General features: G+C 53.9%; 1 protein-coding gene and 1 long non-coding RNA gene across 11 annotated transcripts in view; one reads left to right on the forward strand and one right to left on the reverse strand.

Annotated features, from left to right (window-relative positions):
- Nucleotides 1–27989, forward strand: part of LOC102462937 (5-hydroxytryptamine receptor 2A) — a 437076-nt gene that overhangs the window by 45795 nt on the left and 363292 nt on the right. For 3 of the 10 annotated variants that reach the window (XR_012899282.1, XR_012899283.1, XR_012899284.1), the window contains exons 1-2: nucleotides 17621–19622; nucleotides 20493–20751. The exons of 1 other annotated variant lie outside the window; for it this stretch is intronic. The gene's annotated coding sequence lies outside the window, so the exon portion shown is untranslated. Of the gene's footprint in view, nucleotides 1–8215; nucleotides 9036–17599; nucleotides 19623–19642; nucleotides 19800–19819; nucleotides 20295–20492; nucleotides 20752–22741; nucleotides 22825–27989 lie in introns of those variants that run through there. 6 more of the 10 variants (XR_012899285.1, XM_075916244.1, XM_075916242.1 and 3 more) reach the window with 6 other exon arrangements.
- LOC142824384 (uncharacterized) lies at nucleotides 165–13425 on the reverse strand. Its single transcript, XR_012899286.1, has 3 exons — nucleotides 13320–13425; nucleotides 1059–1178; nucleotides 165–301 (listed from the first exon to the last, which is right to left on the reverse strand). It is a non-coding gene; the product is annotated as an uncharacterized LOC142824384 (long non-coding RNA).

Below are 27989 nucleotides of genomic sequence, written 5' to 3' on the forward strand. Positions count from 1 at the left end.
CCATTCCTACCCACCCTAGCTAATAGATTCATGGAGGTTAGGTCCATCAATGACTATCTATCTCTTTTTTGAACTCTGTTAAAGTTCTAGTCTTCACCACATCCTCTGGCAAGGAGTTCCACAGGTTGACTGTGCGCTGAGTGAAGAAAAACTTCCTTCTGTTTGTTTTATTACCTCACACTGTAATATACCAGCAAGCGAGATTGTCTAGCGTCAAGGCTCACTTGCAGTTGCAAGTTCTCCCCCAGCTTCTTGGAAGCAAGCTCCTTTGTTCTTAAAGTCAAACCATGACAGAGAGAATCTAGGAAAGCAACAAAAAGATTTAAATTCACTCAGCAAGTCCAAGGTCATATCTGCTTTGTGGCCCCTTAATAACCATATGGAGCTGCAAGTTTGTTGAAGTCTCTAATGGACTTTTGCGGTGTATTGTGTACATCGAATTGTGTACGTTGTATACTGTTGAGTTTGCTTTTCTGTCCATCTGTCTGAGAGTCTGTTGTTCTAGAACTCCTCCTAAACGGTAAAAGCTGGGCCCACCAAATTCGGTGGGCAGCTTCCTCTCGTCCCTAACGTACAGCCAGGTCGGGGGTTTGGTTGTGCCAGGACAGGGGGAGGTGCTTGGAATATGATCCAGTGGAAAGTGAGGGGGTTTGCTAGCAGGGACAGTTTTTCTGTGGCTTGACCGGGGAGGGGGAGGGGGAGAAGGGGGGCAACTCTGGTAACCATAGCCCCCGCCACTCTGGCCAGCCCTGGGGAGCCACTACCCATGAGGCAGCATGGTCCCTGCCACCCCAGGCAGCTATGGGGAGGCACTGCCCACTGGGCATCATGGCCCCAGCCAGCCCGGGGAGCTGTCAGCTGGGCAGCACGGCCCCCACCCCACCGGCCCTGCCTTAGTCCCCTCCACACCCAACCTCCTGCCCTGACTTCTGCACCCCTCCCATTACTGCCCTGAGCCCCCCACCCCGTGCCCCTGCCTCCTGTGCCCCCCCTCCACCGAGCCCCTCCTGAAGGACCCAAGCAACATTGGGTCAGTGTGCTAGTATCTAATATTTTACCCTTAGCTGTAAAGTCTCTGCGTGCCTAGGAGCTCTGTGAAGCTGGCGGCTGTGCCACAGGTCTCTTGCTGTCATACAGCTCCGGGCTCAGGAGGCTGTCCCTTGCAGGTCCTTGTTCCACTGGAAGTTAGTAAAAGGAATTAAATGGAAGCACTAGTTTGAATTTCAAAAAATAACCACTTGTTCCGACTGGAGCACAATGACTGTACTTACTGCCGACTGTTTCACCCTTGCCAGTGTAATGAGGCAGCGTGCTAGGGGGAGCTAGCAGAACACTTTTAAAGTGGCAGTAGAGATTCCCGTAGGAAAGGCCAGCGTGCGTCTGTATTTGAGAGCGTTCGTTGCTGAACATTAGAGACAGGTTTCACCCCTCCTGCCAACGCTGCTGAGTCGTGGTCCCTCCAGCCTGGCTGAGATAAGCCTTGTTTAGCTCGCTGGAGAGCGAGCCTGGGTTGGAGAAATTGGGATTTGTGTGTTGTGCCTGGGCTGGGTGTGCAGAATCCGCCTTCCTGACCCCAGGCCAGACGTAGAGACCTCCAGGGTGGCCCCTCTAGCCTAGGGGCTGGAATAGCAGCTGCTGCCCCAGGTGGGGTGTGTGCTGGGGGAGTTCCTGGTGCAACCCACACCTGGCGGGGGCGGGGGCGCTGGCCCGTGCAGCGGCACTGAGGCCACTTGCAGAGAGAGTGAGGCTGCTCTACAGTCCTAGCTCCCAGCCAGCTGGCCTGTAGCTCGTGCTGCAGAGGACCCAGATTGGGTTCTGCCCGTCGGGGCTTCGCTTGCAGCGACAGGAGCGTTTCCGTGCGGTGCACCTCGTCAGGGATGGTGACCCTGGTGCTCTCTTCCCCCCTCGTGCGGGGAGGCCTCCCAGCTTTGGCGCTCCTGCACACGGGACTGTCTCAGACTCCTTTGTTGTGTGCTCACCACAAAGGTGCTGGGCCCCCCGGGGTCACTGGAGGAGTGTGTGTGTGTGTGGGGGGGGGGCAGTGGTGCTATCCCCAGCTTTCTGCACTAGTGGGTGGCTCAAGGCCAGGCTGGGCGCCGATTGCTGAACGTGTGCGTAGGGTTCCTGGCGTGGGGCCACCAGAGACGTGTTCCCGCCTTGAGACGGTATCGGTAGTGCACAGCTTCCCCTCCCCTCCCTGTCTTCCTGGGCCACCTTGCTCTGTTTTCCCATGGCGCGGTGGAGCGAGGTGCTCTGGGCGCCTGCCTCGGAGTCTGACCCCTCTGCGCCCTTGCTCTAGGGCGAGGGAAAACACCGGCACGTGCTTTGCAGTTTGCTGTTATCGCTTTGTTCCACTGACGAAGAATTAAGGCCCCCGCTCAGCGGTGAGCCCAGCAGTCCCCCGGCGCGGACGCCAGGCTCCCTTGGCATGCTGCTGAGTGGGCAGCATGGGAGAAACTGGTTCGTTGGATAGTAGAGCCACGAAAAGCCGCCAGACCCCCGTTAGAATGGGAATTATTCCCCCAAGCCCCTACTAAGTTATTACCACTCCAGCAGAATGCGTGTGACTAAAAAGTGACCGGCAGAGCTGAAGCAGCATGTGGCTGTCGGGTGGAAGAGCTGGTTGGAAACTGTCCCGGCATTTCCGGAGCATGTGGGGATGGCGTGCACCATGTGTCAGGCTCTGGGCCTGCTGTTCGAAGAGCTCGCAGACCAGACCCTTGCCGTGTGTCTTCAGGGCAGGGCCAGAGCCTCAGCGAAGTGCGCAGGGTGCAGAGCTGACCTGCCGCGTGGTCCCAAGACATGGCTGGCTTAGTCTGGTGCGAGCAGCCAGCCTCTGTTTCTGTAGCCAGTCATAGGGTGGCTAGCTGGGCAGCCTGGTGTAAGGAGCTGCTCAGCAGAGCAGAGAGCGTTCGATCCTGACCAGCGAGGGTGCAGGCCTGGTGCCCTGGGAGAATTCCCGTGGCTGGACCAGGGCTGGCAGGCTCAGGGCGCTGGGCAGAAGCTGCGGCCTGGTTCCTGCTGGGCTGTGGCCATGGAACAAGGACTGAGAAGGTGCCAGGGTCATGGGAGAGTGCCTCAGTGAGTGTGAGGCGTTCAGGGGAGAGAGGAAGGGCAGGACAAAGCTGCCGCCAGAGGGTCCCTGGGCCTGGACCCAGAGTAGTGGGCTGGCCTGGGCCCCCCTTCCCCTTACACCACACCTTGGCCCCAAGGAGAGTGGCCTTTCCAGGCTGCCCCTGAGGCGAGGGGCTGGACCTTGGGGCCGCAGTTGGCCACGGTGGCAGGTGAGACTGAGGCTGCCGATACCAGGGAAGGGGGCGAGAACAGAGTGGTGGGCACTGCCGGAGGGCAGCGTCCTGCAGCGGTCGCCGCAGGGCAGGATGTGAGCCCATACAAAGGTGTGGGGACAGAGGAGCAGAGTGAGGACAGGTAAGACGGTGGCCAGAAGGCGGCGCACTCCAAGGGCCAGAGCTAATTCCTGGACTAACCAGCAGGAGGCGCCGCAGCGGTGAGCCGACCCCATTTCTCTGTCACCATAGCAGCTCTTCGTTTTGATTGCCGACTCTGAGCGCTGGTTTGGAAGGAGCGTGTATTTGGGTAAGATTTGCCATGGTCACTGACCTGGCGGGGAATGTGTCGATCCCTCGGGACCGGCAAACCTTGCTGCGCGATGCATTCGGGGTGGAGCCAAAGGCTGGATTGCTTAGAGGGGGCTGTATTTCGGCCTCTTGGTGGCCAGTACCGTCTCTCCGAGGCTACTGACTTGGCACTACTCTGTGCCGTTTGTCCTGATTAAGCATTCCCAGCACGGCCCCTCCACACCCCCGCAGTGTTACTCAGTAAAGCACAAGCCATTTAAGAAATGAGGCTGAGAACCTGGTCCCCAGTCAGGGAAACAGAGGCAAGAGGGGCAACATGTCTTGGCCAAGGTCACCCGGCAGGCTGGGGAGAAGCTGACAACAGAGCCCAGGTCTGTTCAGGCCAGCCCTCTCTGCATAGGTCACACAGGCAAGAGCAGAGAATCCAGGGGTCAAGCAGTACCAATGCAGCAGTGGTCACGGCTTGTTCTCCGGGATCCCCCGGGCGACAGGGGCACGGGAGAGGGGGGATTCAAATACTAATCTCACGGCCACTAAGAGAAAATGTTCAAGGACACCTAAGTGACTTAGACACCTGGGGTGTGTCTAGACTACAGGTTTTTTTTAAAAAAACTTCCCCTGCGTCTAGACTGCTGCCATGTTCTTTCGAAAGTAAATTGAAAGAACGCAGCAGTTTTTTCGACCGCGGAAAACCTCGTTTTACGAGGAAGAACGCCTTTTTTCGAAGAAAGGCGCTATGCAATGCAAACTGCTTTTTTGAACGAGGGTATCCAGACTGCCTGGGTGCTGTCTGTCCATAAAGCGGCTTGCTGTGTCGAAAGTCCTGGTTGCAGTCTAGACGCTCTCTCTCAAAAGAGGCTTGTAGTCTAGATGTACCCCTGAACCCCAGGGACTGTCAGTGACAGTCCTAAGAGAGTGAAGGGCTTTTGAAAGTGCCACCCGTATAACTATATGTGCATGGGCCACGCCTCTGGCCCCAGGGGCAGGGCTCCAGGCCCATTGCGGGCTGCAGCCTGGCAGCTCTGAGCTCGTCTTATTCCATGCGGAGCGTCTGAGTGAACCTGTTCAGTGCCCCTAGGCCAGAACTGCTCGCACTGAAGCCTGTCCCCAGCACCGAGCCTGTGGCTATCCGGGATACCTCTGGAGCCAGGGCTGGCAACATAGAATGGGGGCATAGGCTGGCTACAGACAAGACAAACAGCTGGCAGATTGTTCTGGGCCATGCTCATGAGCAACCTCGTGCAGACCGGTTCTCGGGATTCGCCATTCATTAAAGTGTTGAATATTTATTAACCTTTTGTAAACTACTAGCAGACCTACCCCCCATTGCCCAGGTCCTTCAGGGCTGGAGGTTGGCGGAGGAGGGGCGGGGGTAGGAGTCCGAGCTGGGCCTTGGGGATGTGTGTGGGAGGGAAAGCAGGAGGCTGAGGGTTGGGGAGTGAGGAGGACTAAGGGTGGGGCTCCCATCCAGAAAGGGCCTTTTTCTCCCCTCAGGTTTCCCCTGGCCAACAGGGGTCTCCCCCCTCCTCCCAGCGCTGCAACCAAGGGTCGGGGGCAGGGGGGGCTATTTACTGGTGTGCTGTCAGGCAAGATGGTGAAGCCCCCGACCTGGCTAGTCCCTTGGTGTTGTGGCTGTCCCCAGGTGGATGATCTGCAAGCTCGCTCTCCCGTGCAGGCTCGCTATCCTCAGTGACCACTCTTGTATCGCGTCCCTCAGAACAGCAGCCCCTCCCTTCGCATGCCATGGAAACCAGTCCCTTTCCTGGGGCTTCTGGTTGTCCTGGCACAACCAAACCCTGACCTTGCTTTAAGTTAGAAGAGGAAACTGCCTACCGAATTAGGTGGCCCTAGCCTCTACTGTGTAGGGGGAGTTCTTGAACAAACGGACTCTCAGACAGACGCACAGACGGACACACTCTAAAACAGACGGATTTAGAAAGGACTATCGTGAATGAGCTGATGTGGGATTGAGAAGTTTGTAGCTACAACAAAGTTGTGGCTAGTTTTAAAACATGGTTTTTGAGTTACCGACCATGCGGGGCACCCACGTGTGGGGGAAGCGCTGCGGGGACGGTGCGACTGGGACTTGTCTGTTCCTAGTCCTCATTTTCTGTTTGAAAGTGACTGTTCAATTGGCTGCCGATTGCTGCTTCAGCTTGGACAGAGCACTCCACACCCGCATACTCCTGTTTCCACCTGGCTGCTCTTTAGCGCTGTCCGGATTGGCCTCTCCAGCCTGTGCGATGTTTTGGATCAGGGGGTGCAGAAATTGCACGACAGCCTGCCCAGGTCGGATGCTTTCAGAGCGGTACCGGTCTGTAGGGCCAGGGCTCCCACTGGCTCAGGTCAACTTTTTAAATTCCTTGTGTGGGTGGATCTGCTGCTTCAGCATTACCTTTCAGTGAGTGTTCCGGCTTTTGGATCTGTGCGTGATTTCCAGGGCAGCCCCTTGCTGTCTGTGGGCTCTATCATTCTTGGTGGAAAATACCATGTAGTAGAAGTTAAGGGAGAGTGGCAGCTCTTGCAGTTATTTATAGACTTTCCAGTGCTTCAGATGTCTATAATGAGATTGGGTTTGTGGCTGGTTTTACTCGCTTTATTGGAATTGTAAATACATTTCTTATTACTCTGAATCAGAAAGCTGGCATGTTCTCTGCCGCTGATTGTGGCCAGATTGCATCATTGGATGCATGCGCATAATTCCTGCTGACAAATCTCGTTGCGGAAGGCAGGATTTGGCCTGCAGGGGTGGATTCTGGTCTTGGCTATACCCTAACCACTCTGGTGCCTTGGGTGGAACAGCAGAAAGCAACGGATGGCCTTAGGAATGTAGCCGGAAGAGTCTGGGCTGGAATTGAATGTTGTGACAAATCGGGTCTCACTCTTCAAAAGATGATAACGTCTGTGTGCAGTAGGATGTTCCCTTTTAATGTGCTGCAGAGAGCTGCTAGGGTCATTTTGTTGTGTGCCTGTGCTAATCAGATTACTTCAGAAAGCATTATACTTCAGAAAGCCTCAGCTCTCCTAGATGGAACGAATGTGGCTTTTGATGTACAAAGGGAGAGCTTCCCGAGCACAAAGTTTTAAGTGCCTCCCAGCAATTTGGTTATTACTGCAACATCTTTTGTAGGTTTGGTAGCAAAGAGGCTTGTCTTTAATACACTCCAGTGCTTAATTGATCATTTTCAGACAATTTTGAGCAATTAAACTGCTGTGTCTTTCTCTACCCACTTTTCAGACCTCAGGCAATGAAGCAGTGTCTGCCTATTTGTGGTAAGTGGTTTCTGTTAATGAAGTACACTTTTTAACAGGCCCCGAACTCTAAAATCCATGCAATGGGTATTTTTAACCGTGCTTGTTTGAACTGGTTGGTAACATTGAGGTGGGTCAATTTTTTTTTTTATGCTAAAGATCTGTGTTCTGATTTTAGGCCTTTCTTCAGCAAAATTCTAAACCAAACGTACCGCGACTAGGGATGCTAAAATGTCTTGAATTGTGTAACCGCTGGAATTTGCGGTGGTTGTATGGAGAAGCCAGTACATGCAGGGAGCCGGCTCCTGCCTCCCCCTTCCCCTCCCGCACTGCGGCCTCTGACACATTGCCAGTAGCACGCGCGTGTGCGTCTGTGTGTAACCGTGCATGTTCACCGATGAACCTGGGCTCATGGGTTAACCGTGTGCACAGTTACACTTTCACATGCCTAATTGCTACCACTTCGTAAGGTAGCGCCTCTTGTGGATTGTGCGAGCTGGACCCCTGCTAAAACATCTCTGCTGAGCGCAGCTCCTTGTGGGCAGGGGAGAACAAGAGGTCTCACGTCTCCCTGGGGATCCTGTGCACGTGTGACCAGCCAGAGGCAGCAGCGGCTGTTACTGCCTGCTTGAAAGGCACCTGTCCAAGACACGTCATCGCCTGTCTGCAGTAGGCCCCTCGTGCCACGCCCGCGAGCTGTGCGCACGTTTCCCAGCAGTGGCTGACGGCTCCGGGCAGAGACCTCACTCACCTGGCCCCCTGAGAGGGACTGACCGTGTATCTCTCCGACCCAGAGATCCTGGGAAGCCCTCTGCGCCCCCCGGACCCTCTGCCCATCTCCCCTCAGTAGCCATGTCTACGCCTAGCACCTACAGAGCTTCCATCTCAGGCTGTAAAGACGCTCTCACCTGCCAGCTCCTCCTGCAGAAGGGGCCAAGCTGGGGGAGCGGGGGAGGCGGGGGAGCAGGCCCCGACCCCAGAGAGCTGTCAGGAAGCGGGAGGGGGTGAGCGAGGGCACATGAGGCTGTCTCTCTGGAGCAGTCCCGCTGGCAGGGGTGCTGCCCCAGGGAATGAGCCCTTCCTCTCTGGCTACCAGAGGCCTGGCTGGCGTCCGTAGTGCCCAGGTCTTTTGTGCAGAGGGGGGAGGCTGCCTCGCCGGCCGCCTCCTCCCCAGCTCTTCCTGCCACCTCTCTGCCCCGGCCAGAAGTGGGTGCTGGGTCAGCTCGCCCCTTGCCCCCCTCTGCAAGGAAGTGGTGCCCCCCGCGGTGCCCCAGGCTGGCTGCGCCTCCCACGGGAAGCCGGGGGCGATGTGCCTTTAAGAATAGCAGCCGAGCCGGCCTAGCACCCTCCCCCCTGTTAATTGTAACATTTTTTCTCAGCCATGCTTTTCAGTCACATTCGCAGGCTGCGAGAGGGAGCCGCTCCTGAGCCTGGCTGGGTTTGAATGCGTGGGGCCGGCTGGCAGGCAGCCGGGCTCGGGGGGACGCGGCTGCTCTGGGCAGGGGCACGGGGACGTGATGGGCAGCAGGTGAGATGCGAAAAGCCAGCCAGCCGAGCAGCCCTGGCGCGAGGAGCAGGAGCCCAGTGAGTTGAGGCTGGAGTGACCCTGGGAAAGACGTGGCCACCAGGCAGCGTCTGACTGCGCCCTGCCCAGGCACCAACGTGGGGGTGAGGCGCCAGGGTCCAGAGCCCCCACCCCACCCGGCACAGGGGCCCCGGCAGGATCAGCCAGCCTCCCCGCGGTGCGCCCTGGGTCCTGCCTGCCTGGCCGGGTCAGCAGTGGCTGCGACGGGCTCGAGGAGCATGCTACTTTGTGGATAATGCCCGTGGTGTCTCCACTCAGGCTCCCCCAGCAAGACCGGGAGGAGTCGCGTGCCACTTGCTGCGCACTGCCCAGGGGCCGCCGGGGCGCCGGCCTGCGAAGGGTTAAGAGACGCTGTCCCCACTCCCAGAGGGGGCGTGCGAATTAGCCTGCAGAGGTGCATGTCCGGCCGCTCCGCTGCCGCTGCTTCTCCCAGGCTGCTGCTGCGGCAGTGGGGGTGTGACGAGCCGCTCTGCCTGCGGGAGATGCTCGCTCGGCGTGTCCGGAGCCCCGTGTGTGGCAGCAGAGCCCTGGCAGCGCCGGCCGGACTTGCTGTCGCCGCGTGAGAAGACCAGTCGCCGGCCCGCTCCCGCCTTGGCAAGGTAGGTGCCAGTCCGGTGCGACGGGCAGTCAGCTTGGCTCAGTGCGGCCAGCCCCCCGCCCAGGGTAACGCAACGCACGGACGGGGGGAGGGGAGAGGACAGGGCTGGGGTTGTTGCCCGCGCCTGGGAAGGGAAGGCTGGCACTTGGGGGGGGGGGGAGGGTGTCAGAGAGCCAGGCCACCGAATGTTTCTTCCAGCTGCGAGCAAAGTGGTTGCACCAAATGAGAGCAAACTTGCTGGGTCTCTGTGCACCAAAGCATTGGGGGACGGGGGTGGGGAGAGGGAAAGGGCAGGGTCATGCTGGGAGCAGGGCATGCGCAGGGTCTTTGCTGGGGTGGCGAGAGACGTGCAGAGACAGGCTCGGTGCTGGCTCGCTGAGCTGGTTTCTCCAAGGGTGACGTGGCTGCTAGGGTGTCTGCGGGGCTCCGGGTGTCAGTCTCTCTTGCCTTGGCAGAAAAGTCTGTTTTCGGAGCGGCTGCTGGGTGCAGGGGCTCTATTGCCAGCTCTCCGTTCCCCTCTGCTAACTGCTCGCCCAGCCGGAACCTGTGCGGGAGGCTGTGCAGCATGCGCTCCAGAGAGGACCTGCCACTTCTCCCCTGTCCTGAGCAGACGCCTCCGTGGAAAGGGTTGAAGGCTGCCGGGACACTGGCATCCCTCCTTTCTCACCAGCGGCAGAGGGCGTTAGGCTAGAATGGGGACTCTGCTGGCTCAGTGTTCAAACACGTTCTCCCCCAGGAAAGCGGGGTGCTGGGATCTGCTGGTGCATGGAGGCTAGTTCCTGTGCCTGACCGGGTGTGCATGGTAATTAGCCTGTGCACAAGCAAACACAGACCCGGCCAAGGAAAATTGGTCATGCATGTGCACAGCGTGAAATCTGGATTGCACGTGGAAGTGGGCCGTGTATAGACTCTGCTCCAGGCACGCAAGGCAGGTCCCGCAGGTTGCTGGCACTGCAGAGCTCTGACCATAAGCAAAAGCAACAGTGTCATGTCAGAGTGATGCTCCCGCGTGTCTCCTGTGGTGGGTGCGTGTTCCTCAGGACCGCATCCTTCAGGAGCCAGGGCAGCGGTCTGGCCTTTACGGCAGCCTGTCCGTGTGCTTTGGGGTGGCTAGTGCTGGCTTCCTGCCAGGAACGGATTCTCCCTTCAGCAGTTTGGCCGGCTCTTGCATTGCTTCCTGGACTTGCCCAGTGCCAGGGCAGAGTTTGAGCGAGGACTTGCACGACAGGAGCGCTCGGAAGAGCTCATTAGTGACCGTAGGAGCAAATTCTGCCCCAGCCAATGCAGGGAGCTAACATGGTTCTTTTGTGTGGGAGTGGAGCAAGACGTGGGGAGTACACGCCGCAGGCATGCCCCCCCCCGCTCTGCTCGGCGAGAGCTCTATGTTCTCTGAAGCCTGGGGGTGGGGGCTCAGGAGTGGGACTGGTAGATTGCTGCTGTGTGAACCTGTCGGCCTCGGGAGGACTGATGCAGGAACGGTGAGCGAAACTGCAGTGTGTCTGTGGAGCAGCATGCCTGCCGGTGTGTGGCTCGGGAGAGCGGATTCCTGGCAAGGTGCTCGGGGTGGGCATCTGTTTATCTGACAGCGGGCCGGATTCGCCTCCCCTTGGCGCTGGTGTAAATCAGGAGTAAGTGCAGGGACAGCAGCATCCCGCCGGGAGGTCCAGCGATGGAAAACAGGTGTAAATGGGAGCAGAAGCCGGGCCAGTCTCTAAAACATCACGTATAAAATGTGATGAGCGTTAAATAATCAAATCACCATTGTAACTGGAGCCAGACAACACTGGGAAGATTACATGGGGCTCGTCTCAGCTACTGCTTATTGCCCAGAGACAGGAGGACAATTAGAGCTGGCTGAATTCTGCAGGGCTCTTCACAAAGAGGCGTTTGAATTCCAAGCGGGCTTGGCCCAGTGGCCGCTCGTCGGGGTTGGCTTTATCCCAGGGTTCTAGCAAGGGCTTGCACAGCCCGTTTTAATACGCGTGTTCGAGAATTGTCACAAGTGGCGAACTTTGAATTTTCCAGTATGAATATTTGCACCCCGATCCAGATTCGATGTGATAAGCCCATCCAGTCAGGGCACAGAAACTAGCCATGTGATCTAGAGGTCCTAACTAAAACAGGTGACTTTTTGAATGCTAAGTGCTTGTATCAAACTTCTCGTGAGTGGTCTATAGATGAGACTTATCTGCAGAAATCACTTGACAAATCACTTCTTGAATAACGAATGCATCACAATCTGCTGAACAAATAATTAGCAAATGCAAAAAGACTAAATTAATCTCTCAAACCAGGCTGCGGAATATTCCCCTGGTGAAAGAAGCACTAATAATCACGTGGCTGCAGGATTTCAAAGGCAGCTGAATTTTGATGTGTGTACTTGTGCCTCACCAGCTGCAGGTGACCAGAGGCCTGTTGTCTGGAAACTGCTGAACCAAACACAAAATATACCCTTGTGGTGCTAGGCAAGGTGTCTTTGAGGCTGTGTCTAGACTACATGCCTCTGTCGTCAGAGCCATGTAGATTAGACACATAGGCAAAGGCAAATGAAGCCGCGATTTAAATGATCGTGGCTTCATTTAAATTTATATGGCTGCCGCGCTGAGCCGACAAATAGCTGATCAGCTGTTTGTCCACTCAGCACGCTAGTCTGGACGCTCCCCTGCCGACATCAAAGCCCTTTGTCGGCAGCCCCGTTATTCCTCGTGGGATGAGGTTTACCGGGGCTGCCGACACAGGGCTTTGATGTCGGCAGGGGAGCATCCAGACTAGCGTGCTGAGCGGACAAACAGCTGATCAGCTGTTTGTCGGCTCAGCGCGGCAGCCATGTAAATGTAAATGAAGCCGCGATCATTTAAATCGCGGCTTCATTTGCCTTTGCCAAAACAACAAATCTACATGGCTCCGTCGACAGAGCCATGTAGTTTAGACGTACCCTGAACGAGCACAATTGAAATGGATCCGGCTTTGTGCAGTTTGTAAAATGCACACATGCAAGGCGATCGGCTCCTCTTAGTGAATGCCTACATTTATCTGGGTTGTGCAAGGGTTTCCTATTTTCCTGCATTTAGAGGATGATTGGCGACACCATTCTGGTTAGAAAAAAAATTGAATCTGACTTTAGAGGTGAATTCAAAGAGCAATTTCCACTTTATAAATATAGCAGCAAATAGGAGGAAAGCTGCTTACAGATTACTCTAATGATGAATAGTTATAGGCTCTCACAAGGTTGAAAACAATAAAAGTCAAAATCAAGTGGTAGGATTTACTCAGGTGGAAAATATATAGAGAAGCTCTTGTATTGGAGACACGGGGCTTACCCCATAGTGACAGACAAATATTGGGAGGCACCAAAGTGTCACCAAGTGGCTCTGAACCCCAACCAGATGATGGCAGCGACTCTGTCGTTTATTGTTCTAGGAGGTTACGTCATGGGTGTGACAGTGCATTGGGGTTTCCCTGCCGCCTGCACCCCCGAAATGGCATGAACAGACTCTACCAGCCAGTAGAATAGAGGGAGTTTATTGCTTCTCCAGGATACAGCACAGCACAGATGTCATCTGGTTCCAGGGCAGGCCTAGGATGCCTCAGCCCCCCTTGAGATGGGGAAGCCTGGGCCTCTAAATCCCAGCCCATTGCCTAGGCTGCTTCCTCCATGATCCCAGCCAGAAACCTAACTCCCTCACTTCCAGCCCTGCCCCCAGCCAGGGCTCCACTCCCCTTCTTCCCATTGTTCCGCTCCCTGGGAGATACTGGTCGGACAGGTTCGGAGCCCCCTTGCATAATGACTCATCTCCTGCCCTGCTGGGCCGTGCTGCAGCCAGTGGAGGTCACTCACAACCCACTGCCCAGCATAGCAACCAGCAAGTTACTCCCCGCTATGTCACAATGGGTCTGTTTGTTTGTTTTCTTTCAACTAAGAATTACTATCAATTGATACCAGTCGATATTTCTGCTCTTTTAGCTGCAGGCACTGTTGAGTTCCCCTCCCCCCCCGCATGCTGTCACTATTATGGCGCATTTTAATTAAATGCCGTGCATTCCCGAAGTCCAGATATTTTATGCAGAACTGGGAATGGTTTTCCGGTTCAAGGAGCTAGAGCGCTGCTGTAAAGCCACCACAGCATGTGTCCATGCATCATGCTACCCTCTGTCAGAGGACACGGGTTGTCACGGGCGCACTTTTGCTGAAGGAAGGCTGACTAGATATGACGTGCTTCTCAGCTGTTGGCTCCCGTGTCCTGTCGCCAAGTCAACACACACTCTACAAATGGCATTGTCTTACCTGTCAGTTAAGTGCCATCTTGTCTTCAGAACCATTGTCACAAAGCTACAGTTTCTGCAGAGAGGAGAAATGGGAAGTGTGGCAGAGGAGCTGTTGTGCATTGACATCACCCTCTCTGTGTCACTCACGTAGTGCGAACAGATTGGATGTGGAATGTATTTTATTTTATCATCTCACATTTTTCCACTTGAGGGCTATAGTCTGAAATTTCAGGCTGCCTAACAGGCGTTTCACTCACTTGTCTTGCCTGCTATCAGTCTAGCCCTTCCAACAGCACTTGCATCTCTTGGGGACTATCACAGGGGTTGGCAGGACTTGGTAACCCAGCCCCTGCAGGTTACAGCTTTTAGGTGGCTGAATAATTCTTTTGGGCTCTGCCTCAGGCAGCGAAACCTCAGCTGGTGTCTCACCTCCATCAGTCTGTGGTGAAAACCTGACTGGCCATTCCAAGGCAGGGCCGTCTGAAAGCACGTGTAGCTCTCATTGCACAGTACTGACGTACAGAAGGCGCTTCCCAGACATGGCTGTTCGTTTAGACCATGCCCCCGCCACATGCTGAACACCTCCTGGGTGGGGTTGGGGCTTCAGGGGACTCAGCATCTGATGCTGCAAGGTACTTTGAGAGAAACTTTCAGGCTTTACGGACATTGTTAATTGATAGCTTGAAATGTAGCCCTGCAGTATGGGATGCCCAATCACACCCTACTGTCAGACAGCAGGCATGCTTCCAGTGTCAGATTCCGGTACTGTCAGAACTGTTCTACAGAAGGACATGAATAAACATCGTCAATATGAACATTCTTTGTCAAAGTCAGTAAAATCTTCCTGGCTTACAATTCTTTCATGCTGAAATTGAGATAAGTACACCCTGCCAGCCTGCAGATAAAGCTGAATAAATACAATATTTGCTTTTGTGGCAGTCACAGATCTCCCATTCTCAACCGGCTTTTTATTTGGTAGCCACTTGCTCATGTGGAGAAAACACATTTTCCAATGGAAGATAGTTATGAAATCTGTTCCATGCCACAAACTGTCTCACCTACTAGGGACTCAGCTGGCAGGCTCCCCCCTGGCAATGTTCTCACTGAATTCAGGGATTAGTTAGTTATTTTTACATGTGTGAGGGCTTTAGCAGTGACATAGTGGGGGGCTGTCTGCTCTGTACCCGGTGCCCCCCTGCGCTGGGATGTGTGATTCCCACTGACTCACCCACATGTTGTGAAGTAGTGTCGGTACCTTGCTGGTTGCTGTGCTTGGGCTGTGGATGACCCCTACTGGCCTCTGCCTGTGAGCACTGCCCAGCAGGTGGGCTGCCTAAGTCAGGGAGACAAAGACCCAACCGGTCAGACCGGTTGAGGGCAGCTAGGGAACTAAGGAAGGGAGTGTTTGGGGAAAGAAGTGGCTGGCTAAAAAACATGAAGGGAACAACCTAACCGGAGGACTGAGGATTTAAGGGGGGGGGGCAATGGACCCCCTAACCTCAGGGGTCTGAGGCATCCTGGCCTTGACTCCTGTAACCACATTACATCTGTGCTGTGCTGTATCCTGGAGAAGCAATAAACCCCTCTCTATTCCACTGGCTGGCGGAGCCTGTTGCTGCTACGGGCTGCAGGATCAGGGGGACCCCGACGTGCCACCACAGCCAGTCACGTTCCTTGCTGTCTCCCTCCAGCGGCTGTACCACAGACTTGTGGTCATGCATAGTAAGTTCTAAACTGGCATTTATCATCATGACGCCCTAAAAGCTGCTGGTTGCTAAGAGTTACAGAAAGTGACATAAAAGGCTGAGTTAGAAGGGACAGTTATTTGGATAATTCACATGCAGCAGTAGTCCTTAAAAGTCACATTTGCCAGCACGCAGCTCTTATCCCACGTCCTCTAGTTCTATTAATGGGGCCAGTGGCGGCCTCCTCCATAAACGGCAGCTCTGTAGTTCCTGTTTCGTTTCAGGCTGTATCCTGTTTGGAAGGATCTGTGTTTGGTTTGTTTTTGTGGTGCCCAGACCGTGGCACTAGAAGCACATTGAGTGCTGGAACACACGCAGGGACGTCCATCCGCAAGAGGATGCTGGCCCTGCCTTGGTACTGCCAGACTTCCCTAAGAGTAGCTCCAGGGTAGCCATGAACATGGACGCCCATGTCTGGGGATGTGTCAGGACAGGAGTGACACAGGGTGACGACATTTCCCGCAGGTGTGAAAGGCGGGAGAGACCATGGGCAGCGTGATCGGCAAGAGGAGGCTAAACCTGCCCTGCTGATGACCTGCCGCTGGACACCTGGGGCACGGAGGCTCTGCCACTCCTCCCTCCCCAATGTCTCCCCTGTTGATTGCATCCCTTCTTCTCTCTGGGGCGGGGCGGGGGGGGGGGGGGGGGAGGGACACAGAGAGTCAGCAGGAGATGGCTTGGCCAGGCACTGCCTGCTGCTCCGGGAGTTGGTGGCTTGGTGGGTGGGGCGGCGCCTAGGTCCAGCTGGGGTTTGGGGGCTGGCAGCTCAGCCCAGCACTGGGGCCAGGCCGGTGACTCCGCTTGGTGTGGCTTGGGCAGGCAGGCCAGGACTCCTCTGGTCACAGGAAGGGGGAGGTTTCAGGGCTCTGGAGCGCAGAGGGCAGGGCCTTGGGCAGAAGCAATGGGGCTGGCAGGCTGGCCTCCCCAAAGTAGGGGGGCACCTGCTGCCCATGGAAGGGGCTGTTGTGATCATCTAGTCTGACCTCCTGCCTACCAGGGGGCTGAGAACTTCCCCATGTGGTTCTTGTATGTCTCTTAGGGTGTGTCTAGACTGCATCCCTCTATCGACAGAGGGATGCAAATCAAGCACATCGAAATTGCTAATGAAGCCGGAATTTAAATAGCCCATGCCTCATTAGCATAAACATGGCAGCTGCTTTTTTTGAAATGGCGTTTTAAAAAAACAAACAAACCTGGCAGTCTAGATGCAGTTCTGTCGAAACTAAAGCCTTTTTACACAGATCCTGTAAACCTCATTTTTTGAGGAATACAGTATCTGTCGAAAAAGGCTTTAGTTTCGACAGATCCACGTCTAGATTGCCGTTTTTTGAAAAAAATGGCAGTTTCGAAAAAAAGCAGTGGCCATGTTTCTGCTAATGAGGCGCGGGATATTTAAATCCAGGCTTCATTAGCAATTTCGACATGCTTGATTTGCATCCCTGTGTCAACAGAGGGACACATCCAGCCCTGGTGTAGACACTCAACACTGTGACTCTACCACATCCCCAGGGACGTTGTTTCTGCGCTTAATTTTCCATGCAGTGCTGCTTACAGTATCTTTTAAGTTTCCCAGTTTGCATTTGTCTTCAGCCTTCCGCCGCTGGCTCTTGTTCTGCCTGTGTCTGCTAGACTGATGTGCTTGGCTCTCAGAAACATCCCGAGGAAGTACTGAGTCTCTGTCTAATGGGGCGTCCTTCACCACCGTCTGCACTCTGCTGGCCATCCTGGGAACTCGCCCTGGTTTGATGGTGGCATCTCGCCACCATCACGCCTGTCATCAGGCTCTCAAGCCACCGTGTCCCTGTCTGGACTCCGCCCACTGACTGTGCCCCTCTTGGTTCTCTCCCCCTTTCGGGGCATTGGCAAACCATACTTGAGCCACTCCCCTTAGTGTCAAGTGGAGGCATAGAGGGGGAGGAGGACCTGGGTCCGCTTGCTACTCCAGGGCCCAGCCCAAGGACCCTCTGGAGGGCAGACAAGTGCTGTGTCATCTCCCAACCCCACTGTACAATTTCCTGGGCCACTTCCCACAGCCCTAGCACTTTTTCCGCCCTTGTATCGAGGCCTCAGGCTGGCAGCGGACAGCCAGGAGCTTGCTCCTGCTCCCCTGCCCAGGGATTGTCTCTTCTCCCACCTTCATGGCAGCCAATTCTCCCTCCTTGAACTCCAGGGAGCGACTCACACTGCTCTGTTCAGCAGCTCTTCTCCTATGGCTCCGCCTGACCCTGATCAGCTCCCTCTACTCTTCTCCCGATTGGCTGCCTCCTGCACAGTCTCAAGGGGGTTGTTTTAACCCCTCCTCTGCCAGCGTGGGGCCAGATGCCCACCACACACTGTAACCAGGTCACTTCTCAACCTTCTCTTTTTACAACTAAATAGATTCAGCTCCTTTTTTATCTCTCAGTAAGAAATATTTCCAGACCCTGAGTTCTGTGCAATATTAAGAAAGGTGTACGGTGTGTGCACAGCCATCTGTCAACAAGTCTTGCAATCTCTTTAGAGAATCCATTTCAGGATCATCTGATGGTGCCTCGTTTTCATAAAATCATGACAACTGATATTTAATTATTTCATCACCCTTTAATTCTTTGACTGAGTCTTCCATCAGCTGTTCCATAATTTTTCCTGAGATTAATGTAAAGCTAACTGATCTATGTCATCCCACTTGCCCTTTATCAGGGCTGATGTGATGTTGGCTTTTTTCCAGTCCCACTTTTGACAGCACAGTCTTTAATAGTAAGCACCGTGTGTGTGTGTTTGGCATATAGATCCCTCTTCCTCTCTGTCCTAGGGGCTCACACACAACTCTTCCTTCCATGCAGCCTGTCATGCGATCCAGCACCCAAAGGGCTCCTCTTCTTGGAGTGCTGATGCCCCATGTGTTCCTGCCTGCCCGATGTGTGGAGCTGGAGAGTTCTTGCAAGCAGTCCTTGCTCTGCATCTGTGCCCTCCTTTTCCTTGTGCCTCCAGCTGAGGAGAGGAAGGGTGAAATGGCCCATCCCCTCTGCAGTTCTACCACGCAAGGCTAAAGTCAAAACCACCAGTGCTTGGAGCTCTGTCTCCTTTCTTCCCTCCCTGCATTGCCACCTCCGCCTCCAGGTACCGGACTATGCCCAGGACTCCGGGTTTCTTGCCCATGCTCCTTCTCTGCCTGCAGCCACCATCAGCTGCCTGTAGTGCCTCAGGGAAGGTGCAGTGTCCCATGAGGGTGAGGAACTTGCCGAGAGGCACCTGATAGAGAAGGTTGAGACCACAGTCGTCCCCTCGCCAGGGGACCTCCCATACACATCAGACTTATTCAGGAAGGAGTGTGCCTGTGAGCTCCAGCTTAGGCACATGGGAATCTGCTCCCACAGATCCCCAGAGGGGTCTTGTCGAGAGGGCAGGGAGCGTCCTCAGACACAAGAGCAAACCTTCCTCTAAGGTCCCATCAGAGATGCCTGATCCACTCTCCCTCAGTTGCGCAAGGCTTTCTGCTCAGTCCACCAGGAATTAAAACCGCCTAAGTCTCAGGGGCACATTAGGAAGCCCACAAATCCGTGCTCTGAAGATACGTGTGTCGCACGTACCGGCCAGACCCAAACTCTGGGAACGGCTGGCATGCCCAAACGGCACCATCGAGAGCCTCCACCACCACGGTGCCACCTCTGCCCCGGCCGACTGCGGCACGCACAGTGACGGCTCCGGTTCAGTCACGCCAGGCGGACAGGACCCCTCGTGCGTAAGGGAGAGCAGTGTCTGATGATTCGCCCGATGAAATGTTTTGCTCCCCGGGAGTCCCTACCTCCATTGCCATCAGGTCATTCCCTCAGGGGAGGTCCAGACACCACCAGAAGAGGCAACTTATCTGAGAGCTGCCTCCCACTCTGCGCTCTGACCGCAGCTTCCCTTCAGCGGGACTGTCCTCCTCTGAGGCATGGCTTCCCAGACAGGAGACATGGGCCAGGCTGGCCCAGCTCCATGCTGGTACCTGCCCAGGATCCACCGATAACCCATGGCAGGGGCTCCTCTACAGCCATCCTGTGACCTGTCTTGCTGGCCACGCTGAGGGCGGGCAGCCATGCTATCCTGCAGAGTCAGCACAATCTTCCAGTAGCCAATTCACCTCTCCTCTCTGAAGGAACATCCTCCGGGCTGCGGGGCGAGGAGGATTGTGAGGCAGATCGGGTGGTTCCGCTGGTACCAAGAGACTGTCCTTATCTCCAGCTGAAACAGCTGCTCCAATGTCTTCATCCCTCCCAATAATCATAAGCCGTTCCAGGGCCTGTGACGCAGGGCTGCAAGGAGACAGACACTCACACATTCTTCTTGCTGACTGCATGCTGTTTATGATCTAATCTGTGAGGTCACTCATTGCTGGGAACCTGTCCAGCCACAGATCAGCCCTTGCTGTGCCTGAGTTAAGGGATGCTCTGAGAATGTTCTGAGTTGTACCCCCAGAGAAGTCAGGAGCTGAAGCATCCAAGTCAATTCATGGGCTTCCTGAAGTAGCTTGGCACCAGGATGCCAGTTGTCGAGAGAGGGGAAGATGCTGAAGCCAGACTCCTGACATGGGCTGTATTACAGCGAAGAGCGTGGTAAATACCCTGGGGTGGTAGAAAGGCCAGACTCGGCATGGTCTTTCAAACGGGCATCTCTGCAGCTGTGCGAAGCGTCCTTACCGCTAGTAGGGAATATTCCACTAGGAAATGCTAGCTAGTCCAGCGGAGCCGTTCTCTGTCTGGGCATGCCGAAAGCTTTCCAACCTGGGAGCGGTGGGTATTTCCCTTATTCAGGATTCCTGTCTGTCCCTCGAAGCAGCAGGACTTCCCACCCCTTCCTTAGGACGAGTGTCTGAGGCCAAAGCAAATCTCCTGGGCACGGCTGGCTCCTTCCTGCATCACTCAGCCAGCTCTGCAGGACAGGTGGCTTCTCTTTACTTGGCTGCCTCAGCCTGGGCTTGCTCGTCCAGTGCCCTAGGATCGCTTGCTGGGAGGGGGCAGCCCCGGCTTCTTTCACGCCCTGCAGCAGCCCCTTTAGCATTCCCAAGCCCTCGAGCATTCGCGGCCGCAGCATGGTGCGGAGGAGCCGTGTGCGGGCAGTTCCCTTGCTGCCTGGCAGTGAGCACTCTGTGGGCTCAGACACCCCCCAAGCCTCGCCAAGGGCTGCTCTTGCTTGCTCTGAACTGCTGTGTCTTGCAGGGTGCGTCTTCCCCCTGGAGCTCCCAGTGTTGATGGAAGAGCACTTGGGGATGTGAACAAATGGTTAAAGTAGGTGTGAAAGATCCTAGAGGTTACACACGCTGTGGGCTGTGCGGTTCAGGCGTTACACTGCTGGGCCTGCGGGGCGGGGAGACAGACAGCTCCCCAGGGGCAGGCCGGCTGCTGGAAGCCGGTGTGTGCCAGTGAAGAGTGTAACCCTAACAGGCTTACACCCTTACGTCCCTACGTGGTACTGTGTTGTCCTAGCGCCCGCCAGCGACCCGCACCAGGCTTCCTTATGCGTCGTTCTACAGGCGTATCCGCCCCTGGCCAGGCGAGAGAGGAAGTGTTCCCAGCTCACCCGAGGTTACGAAAGGAGATTCCAGGGCACTGCAATCTGAGAGACAAAACCCTCGTCCTACGGGGCCCAAGCAGCTTGGAAGCCATGTGACCCGGTGCCGACAGTCAAAAGTCACGTGCTGCTAGCTGCATCGCCCACAGGCAGAAAACTACACACCGCAGCAGGGTGATTTTTGCTCTTATTTTGCAATTTCTTAAGCTAAGTGGGAGACTATTTCTGTAACAATCAGTAACCCATGAAACTGGGGTTAAAGCAACTGGCAATTGCTCTAGCCTTCATATTGAGTCATTGTAACACAATTGTGCTAATATGTATGTATCCTTGGGTAATAACGAGTCAACTCCAAACAGAGTATAAATAGAACCAGCAGAATCCAAAGAGTGTAAATATGTCATGCTCTGTCAGCCTTGGTAAAAGCAGGCTGCAATTTCAGTCTCTGAAGCAGAAGAAAAAGATACACAAAGAAGGTGGAATTATTATTTCAGCTTTCCCCAAGGCCACTGAAGTCCATGCAATAATGGGCTTTCTTGGCAAACTTTTAAGCATTTAGAAGCCTGAAGATGCAGCGGGGTGATGGGTGGGATCTACATTGATCTCAATGGAAGCGAGGTGTCTGCATTTGACAGTCCCGCTCGCTGCTTCCCTGCAGCTCTAAGCGCCTAAATCCCTTGGGCAATCTGGCCCATAGCATGCGCTGTGATACGTACTTCAGACAAGTCCTACTCCTGAGCAGCGCACAGTCTTGGGAATGTATTCTGCAAACGTTTAGTCACGGCTGCCTTGTTACTACCACAGAGGCCTTGTCTGCTCCCTGGGCCTCAGCCTAGGAGTATCTGTAAGCATGGCAATTTGGGCAGGATTGCGCCCTGCGTTCGGACACAGCTTGTCGCCCGCTGGGGGCCTGTCCCAGAGCGACCGGAGGCAGGAGCGGGTTAGGTTTGTTCCCTACGCAGCTTCATGGTTCTGGTTTGGTTTTATTTTATTCTCCCAAATATGGAGCCCAAGTACAGATCAACAGGGCAACCCTCCAACCATGTGATGAGGTCAGACCTGGGGAGAGGGGCCCAAAGTACAAGAATGGATTTAAAATCTATCCAAAGACTAAATTAAAACCGTTTGTCAGCTGGGCCGTCTTTTATCGGGGAAATAAATCAAACGGCTGCAGGCTGCTCTGTAAATCCACGGCCTGAACAGCTTAATTAGGGAGGTAATGGTGCTGACTTGGGCCCTCTAACGCAGCACTTAACTCTCTTCTCCATTTAGGTCTCTGTCTCTTATTAGCATTCCCCCAATTAAGCTGAGTTTAAATAGTCAACCACACTTAAGGCAGCGAGATTTATTCCCTGGCGATGATCTGATTTTGCTGACAAAACATCAGCAGGGAAGAATTTTTAATTGAGTATTTTTATGCAATCTCATCTGTCTTCATGATGGGAAATTTTTTGAGTTTGATTTGGATTTTTTGTTTTAATATCGGGAAAAGTTGTGGAGAAATCCTTGAAACTTTTATCTCAAGGATAAAGCACAAAAGGATAATGGTAGTATGTGAACATCAATGCCAGAAATGTAATAGAAATTAGAGATGATAAAAGATAAAACCTAGGGGAGGCTAATTCTTCTCTACTGGAACTCTTTCCACTTGCTACAATGGACACAGGACTAGATATTATTCATATAAAATGATGGGGAATAATTTAGCTATAACTACTCGAGAGAGATCTTGGAGTCTTTGTGGATAGTTCTCTGAGAACATCCACTCAGTGTGCAGTGGCAGTCCTAAAAGCAAACAGAATGTTGGGAATCATTAAAAAGGGATAGAGAATAAGACCGAGAATATCTTATTTCCTCTCTATACATCCATGGTACGCCCACATCTTGAATACTGCGTACAGATGTGGTTACCTCATCTAAGAAAAGGGCAACAAAAATTGTGAGGGCTTTGGAAGAGAGATTTAAAAGACTGGGACTTTTCAGCTTAGAAAAGAGGAGACTAAGGGGGGATATGATCGAGGTCTATAAAATCATGACTGGTGTGGAAAAAGTGAATAAGGAAAAGTTATTTACTTGTTCTCATCACATAAGAACTAGGGGTCACCAAATGAAATTAATAGGCAGAAGGTTTAAAACAAACAAAAGGAAGTTTTTCTTCATGCAGGACACAGTCAACCTGTGGAACTCCTTGCCAGAGGATGTTGTGAAGACCAGGACTTTAACAGGATTCAAAAAAGAATTAGGTAAGTTCATGGAAGTTAGGTTCATCAATGGCTATTAGCCAGGATGGGCAGGAATGGTGTCCCTAACCTCTGTCAACAAAACTATACCTGCCTATACACTACTGCCGAGTTGTCGACAGAACTCGGCAGTTTTGTCGACGGCGGTAAACCTCATTCTATGAGGAATAACGCCTTTTGTCGACAGAGTTCTATCGACAGACGGTGTTGTTGCCTCTACACTGTCCTTTCCGTCGACAGAGCGGCTTGCTTTGTCGACAGAACTGGATGCAGTCTCCAATGGTCCCCAACGTGGTGCCCATGGGCGCCATGGTGCTCACCGGGGCATTTATGTGTGCCCACCGAATGATCTGGGCCAGCCCCGCCCCCGGCGCGCGACACATGCATGGTGCCGGCCCCGGCGCATGGCATATGAGCAGCCCCTTTCAAGCAGAACTTTTCCGAGATCAGGCGCGATGTTTTTGTCTGTGTCGAATCCTGGAAATAACAGACCCCATTGACTGGAGATTTAAGCTGTTTTTCCTGGTTGCTGCTGGCTGTAGTTATGATTGTTCTCTTTTCATAGCTTCAAGTGGCATTGCACAGTTTGTGTTGCTTTGCCTGTGCCCGGTCTGCTGGAGAAGGTTGTTTCACCTCGAGTTGCCGATTTACATTTTTCAAAGTCTTTCAGTGGAAAGGGGGGAGATTTCGTTCCTTTCCTTCGTCTCTCTGCTGCAGCACAGTCAACGCTGTGTTGCCTTCCTGGTTGCCACAGTGACTTATTTTTCTGTGGAGTAGGGGGAAGAGCCGTTGTTGCCCTGCCTGGGGAATCAGCCGTCCTCAAGGGGGCAGCATTTTCCTTCTCTGCCGACAAAGGGCAAGGCGACTTTTGCAGATGTGGGTCAGCGGGCTTGTCTGCAGAATTGGTTTGGATGATAAAGACGTTTTTTCCTTAGGAAAAGTAAAAAGTTTGTCTTGCTCTCTTTTCAAAGGTATTGGCTTGTTGGCGAGTGACCTGTTGTGACATTGTTTGGAGGCTGCAGCGCTGACAACTGTCCACATGGGCTGTAGTGTACATTGCTGTGCATCTTTCCATGGGAGTGGGTCTCGGAGACACACCAGAGCCTATTCAGGAGTGTGTGCGGATACCCCGGGCATCGTGGATTGACAGGCTCTCCCCATAGGAGTCCCAGCCCAGCGGCATGACGGCTGGACGCATGCTCCTTTTGTTGCTTGTAATTGGTGCCAAACCTTTGAACTCCTTTTTCAAAATGAACCTGAGTTGATCCATTCTGCCCAGGGCTGATTTCCTTCTGCGACGCACAGCACCTCTTCTCTTCGCAGGGTTGTTGAGGGCACCTTGGGCTGAAAAGGTTTGAAATGAGTCCATGTTTTCATTATGAAAAACAGCCATCAGACATTCATAGGGGTAGTTGTCGTCAGCATCAAGCGTTTTGTATTCTATCCGGAAACGTTGCACCTCGCTCAGAGGCAAAGTGCGGTGTGAGTTCGTTGGGTGGTGTCACTTGGCCGGTGGGCGACAGTTCGTAAGGAACCTGGGAGGGTGTGTAATGCAGGGTGCTGGGGCACCCTGCTGAGAGAGAGGTGTCACCAGCCTGGGTTAATTGTGCTGAAGCACATTTCCTTAACCTCTTCCAGTGACTGACTCACTCATGTTTTAGCAGAGCGAGGCCGTGTCTACACTAGGATACTATTTCAAAATAACGAATATCGATTTCATAACTCCCAAAATAACAGAATCGAACTAGTGTGTCCTCACTACGGGGGAGTCTCGAAATGAGTCTGAGATAGGCTCCCTTAATGTGGGCGTGCTGCCTCAGGCTGAGAGCCCCAGGAATCCCTGGGGGGTAATTACTTTGAAGTAGGAATAAGATCCTCCAGAAAAGGGCACTTTTTCCGGAGGATCGGGGCCAGTGTAGACGCTCTTTTCCGGCTTTTCTAAAAGCCGGAAAAAAAGCGGCGGACATTTTTATTTAAATGCCGCGGGGGATATTTAAATCCCCCGCACATTTCCCTATTGCGATTTCAAAAATTACCATGCCCCTTCCGGAAAAGGGGCCAATGTAGACAAGCCCCTAGTGTAGACCAGGGCTGAGTGTGTGTGCACAGTCGTGTGTCTGAAGGAAGGAGCCCTGTTGGCCAGTGTTGGGAGAATATGAATGGCTCTCGACTGTATCCAGGGTGGTAAGTAAAACCAGAGGGGCGAGTCATGCTGAGATTCGTGCCTGAGGGAATGTTGAGTGTACCTGGATTACAGCTGATGAGCAAGTCCTGTCATTCCAAATCAGCGTCTGCTTTGGGAGTCGAGCTGTGAGGCAGAAGGTGACTAACATTACACACAGAGCTGCTGCAGAAAACAAACACGCCACCTGTTTGTGTAGGGCACTCTAACGCCGTTCCAGATTGCTGTCCCGTGAGGGCCAGACTTAGCAAGCTTAGCTAATCTGCTGGCCATCCTAACAGGCAGGACAGAACCACATCCAAATGTAATGCCAGTGCCCCAGAAAACCCTTTGCTACTGGTTACCTGGTGGGGTTCTGCAGAGGTCTCCACCTTCTCAGACACCTCCTCCTTCCCTGATTCGAGCAAAGGCATGATGTCCCACTCACCACAGTACTGCTAGAACAACTCTCGGTACAGTCTGAGAGGGCGACAGTGTTCTCCCACAGCCTCCCAAACGTCTGGAGCAGCTGGAGGTGAGCCAAGTCGGCACAGCCCTATGGCACTCACTTGACACTGTGTGTTTGGGTTCTATTTTGAGACTTCTGGAGTTTTGTATCCTGAGGTCAGTAGAATTTTCTCTGTCCCTAAGTGCTTCTCTCAGGCTTTTCCTGTCCTCTGCTGGCTGATTGCCTGGTGTTTTTCCTCTTCTATCCTCAAACAGTGAAAAGGCATGGGTGTTGCTGCACCTGTTGCTCCTTGTGGAGGGGGATGACTTGGAGGGCAAGCTTTAAAACTGTTCTCTCAGGGCATGTCTGCACAGCGGGGCTACAGCCGAAAGAAGTGACGTGACTTGAGCTACATCAATTGCGTAGCTTAAGTCAAAATAGCTCATTTCAGCTTTTGGCGCTGTCTACACAGCAGGAAGTCGGAGGAGTAGCGCTCTTCCTCTCACTTCCCCTACTCCAGTGGTCCCCAACGCGGTGCCCGCGGGTGCCATGGCGCCTGCTGGGCCATTCCTGTGCACCCTCCGAGTGAACGGGGCCAGCCCCGCCCCCGGGCGTGCGGTGCATGGGCGGTGCCAGCCCCCTCTGTGCACGGTGTATGGGCAGCGTTGGCCCTGGGAGCGCAGCACCTGGGTGGCTCCGTCCCTGGGTGCGCAGCATTTGGGTGGCTCTGCTCCCGGGTGCACAGTGCAAAGGCTGTGCCGGCCCCGGGCACACGGCACAGGGGCGGCCCCAGCTGCGGGCACGCGGCACAGGAGCAGCACCGGCCCCAGGCGCGCGGCATATGGGCGGCACAGGGGTGGCACTGGCCCTGGGTGCACAGCACAGGAGCGGCGCCACCCCTGGGCATGCAGCATGTGGGTGGTGGCGGCCCCATCCCCGGGCGTGCAGCGCATGGGCTGTTCCGGCCCTGATGCACGGTATATGGGCAGCCCCACCGCTGGGCATGTGGCGCCGGCCCCAGGAGTGCGGCGCATGGGTGGCGTCAGCACCGGGCGCGTGGCATATGGGTGGCCCTGCCCACATGCACAGCCCCGCCCCCGGGTGCCCGGCAGCCCCAAAAGGTTGGGGACCACTGCCCTACTCCTTGTAAACTGAAGGTTACGGGAGTTAGAGTAAGAAGTCCTGCAGCTCACCATGATTTCGACATTATGTCGATATAACTGCTTGTTGTGTAGAAATATTCCAGTTATTCCACAATAACGCTGCTGTGTAGACGTACCCTCACTGTCTGAGATCAGCCAGGCTAATCAAGAAAATGTCTTTTTCTGATACGGATAAAGTAGAACACAAAAGCGAAGTCCCGCATTTTTCCAATAGCCATGTCCTGCGCGAGAGGCCATGTGTGTTCGTTGCTAGGAATGTAGACGCTGTCCGGAACAGCTGGAAGAAACACGATTTGTAGAGCTGAATTGTACCATAGTTCCCTCATTCTTATCTTTCATATAAGCCACAGCCGCAGTGAAGTACCCAGGCCCCCAGGCCTGGCTGTGAAGGCAGATCTCATGCTGACAATTATTTCCAGTTTCCAGTGGATTCTGGGAATAATGGAATTAGCTATTTCCAATTCTTTGCCATTCCGAAAGGGCTGTTATCAGCGCTGTGGGTCGGTGCTCCAAGTCCTAGCCTCTAAAGAACTCAGCACTGGGCCAGTTCCCAGTGGTTGCAGTGTTTTTCAGGGTTGAATTTTGGAACAAAATGCCACTTGTCATTTCCATGCAGCTTCTGAAGTTTCTCACAAAGTGCCAACAAAGTCAAACTTCCCCCTGGATGGAAACTTCTTTGACGAGGGTTGTCACAGCTCAGGGCAGGCTGTATGGGCATGTCCTAGAAAAATGTTTGTGTGGGTTTACCAAATACTCACCACATGGCTTTTAGATTATTTCCAGTTTGTTTATCCTTTACCTCTACCAGCTGAGACGGCAAGCCTCAGAACAGCTGTTATTTCTTTCCCTATAAAACTGTGTGGGTTTGAGGTGAATGATGTATCCCAGGTTACTGGATGGTTCCTTAAATCCAAACATTGTGCCTTTGTAGTGCATAAGAAGGAGCTGCACTGAACATGTCGGCACTACGAGTATTCACAGAGCTCTAAATACACCCCTGAAGTCCTGTCCCAGCATGCACTGGGCTCCACATAAAATCTGGGATTCACTAGAAAAACTTCCTTCTTGGGTGTTCTTGAATCCTTGTCAGCCATTTCTGTGGCTCATTGCAGCCAATGGCACGCGCACAAGATGGAAAGTGTTGTGAAGCAGGAGGGAGAGAGAAAGCTGCCACTCTCCTGTTATCTTAGCACCATCCTTCTCTCAAGTCCGATGCTGCTAGACCCGAAGAGAGGGGGAAATCCTTTCTGCCTCCCGCAGACCAGCCCCACCCCGGCTCTCCCTGCATTCCGAATGCTGTCTGCAGATGCCAGCTGTGAAGGACCCTTGCCGTGTTCTGGGTCCATACAGCGGCTTGCGCTGCAGAGCCCTGGTTCACGGCTAGGGCTCCGGAATGAAAC

The sequence above is a fragment of the Pelodiscus sinensis genome, unplaced genomic scaffold (genome assembly GCF_049634645.1).
Source record: "Pelodiscus sinensis isolate JC-2024 unplaced genomic scaffold, ASM4963464v1 ctg53, whole genome shotgun sequence".
In the NCBI taxonomy this organism is placed as follows: Eukaryota; Metazoa; Chordata; order Testudines; family Trionychidae; genus Pelodiscus; species Pelodiscus sinensis.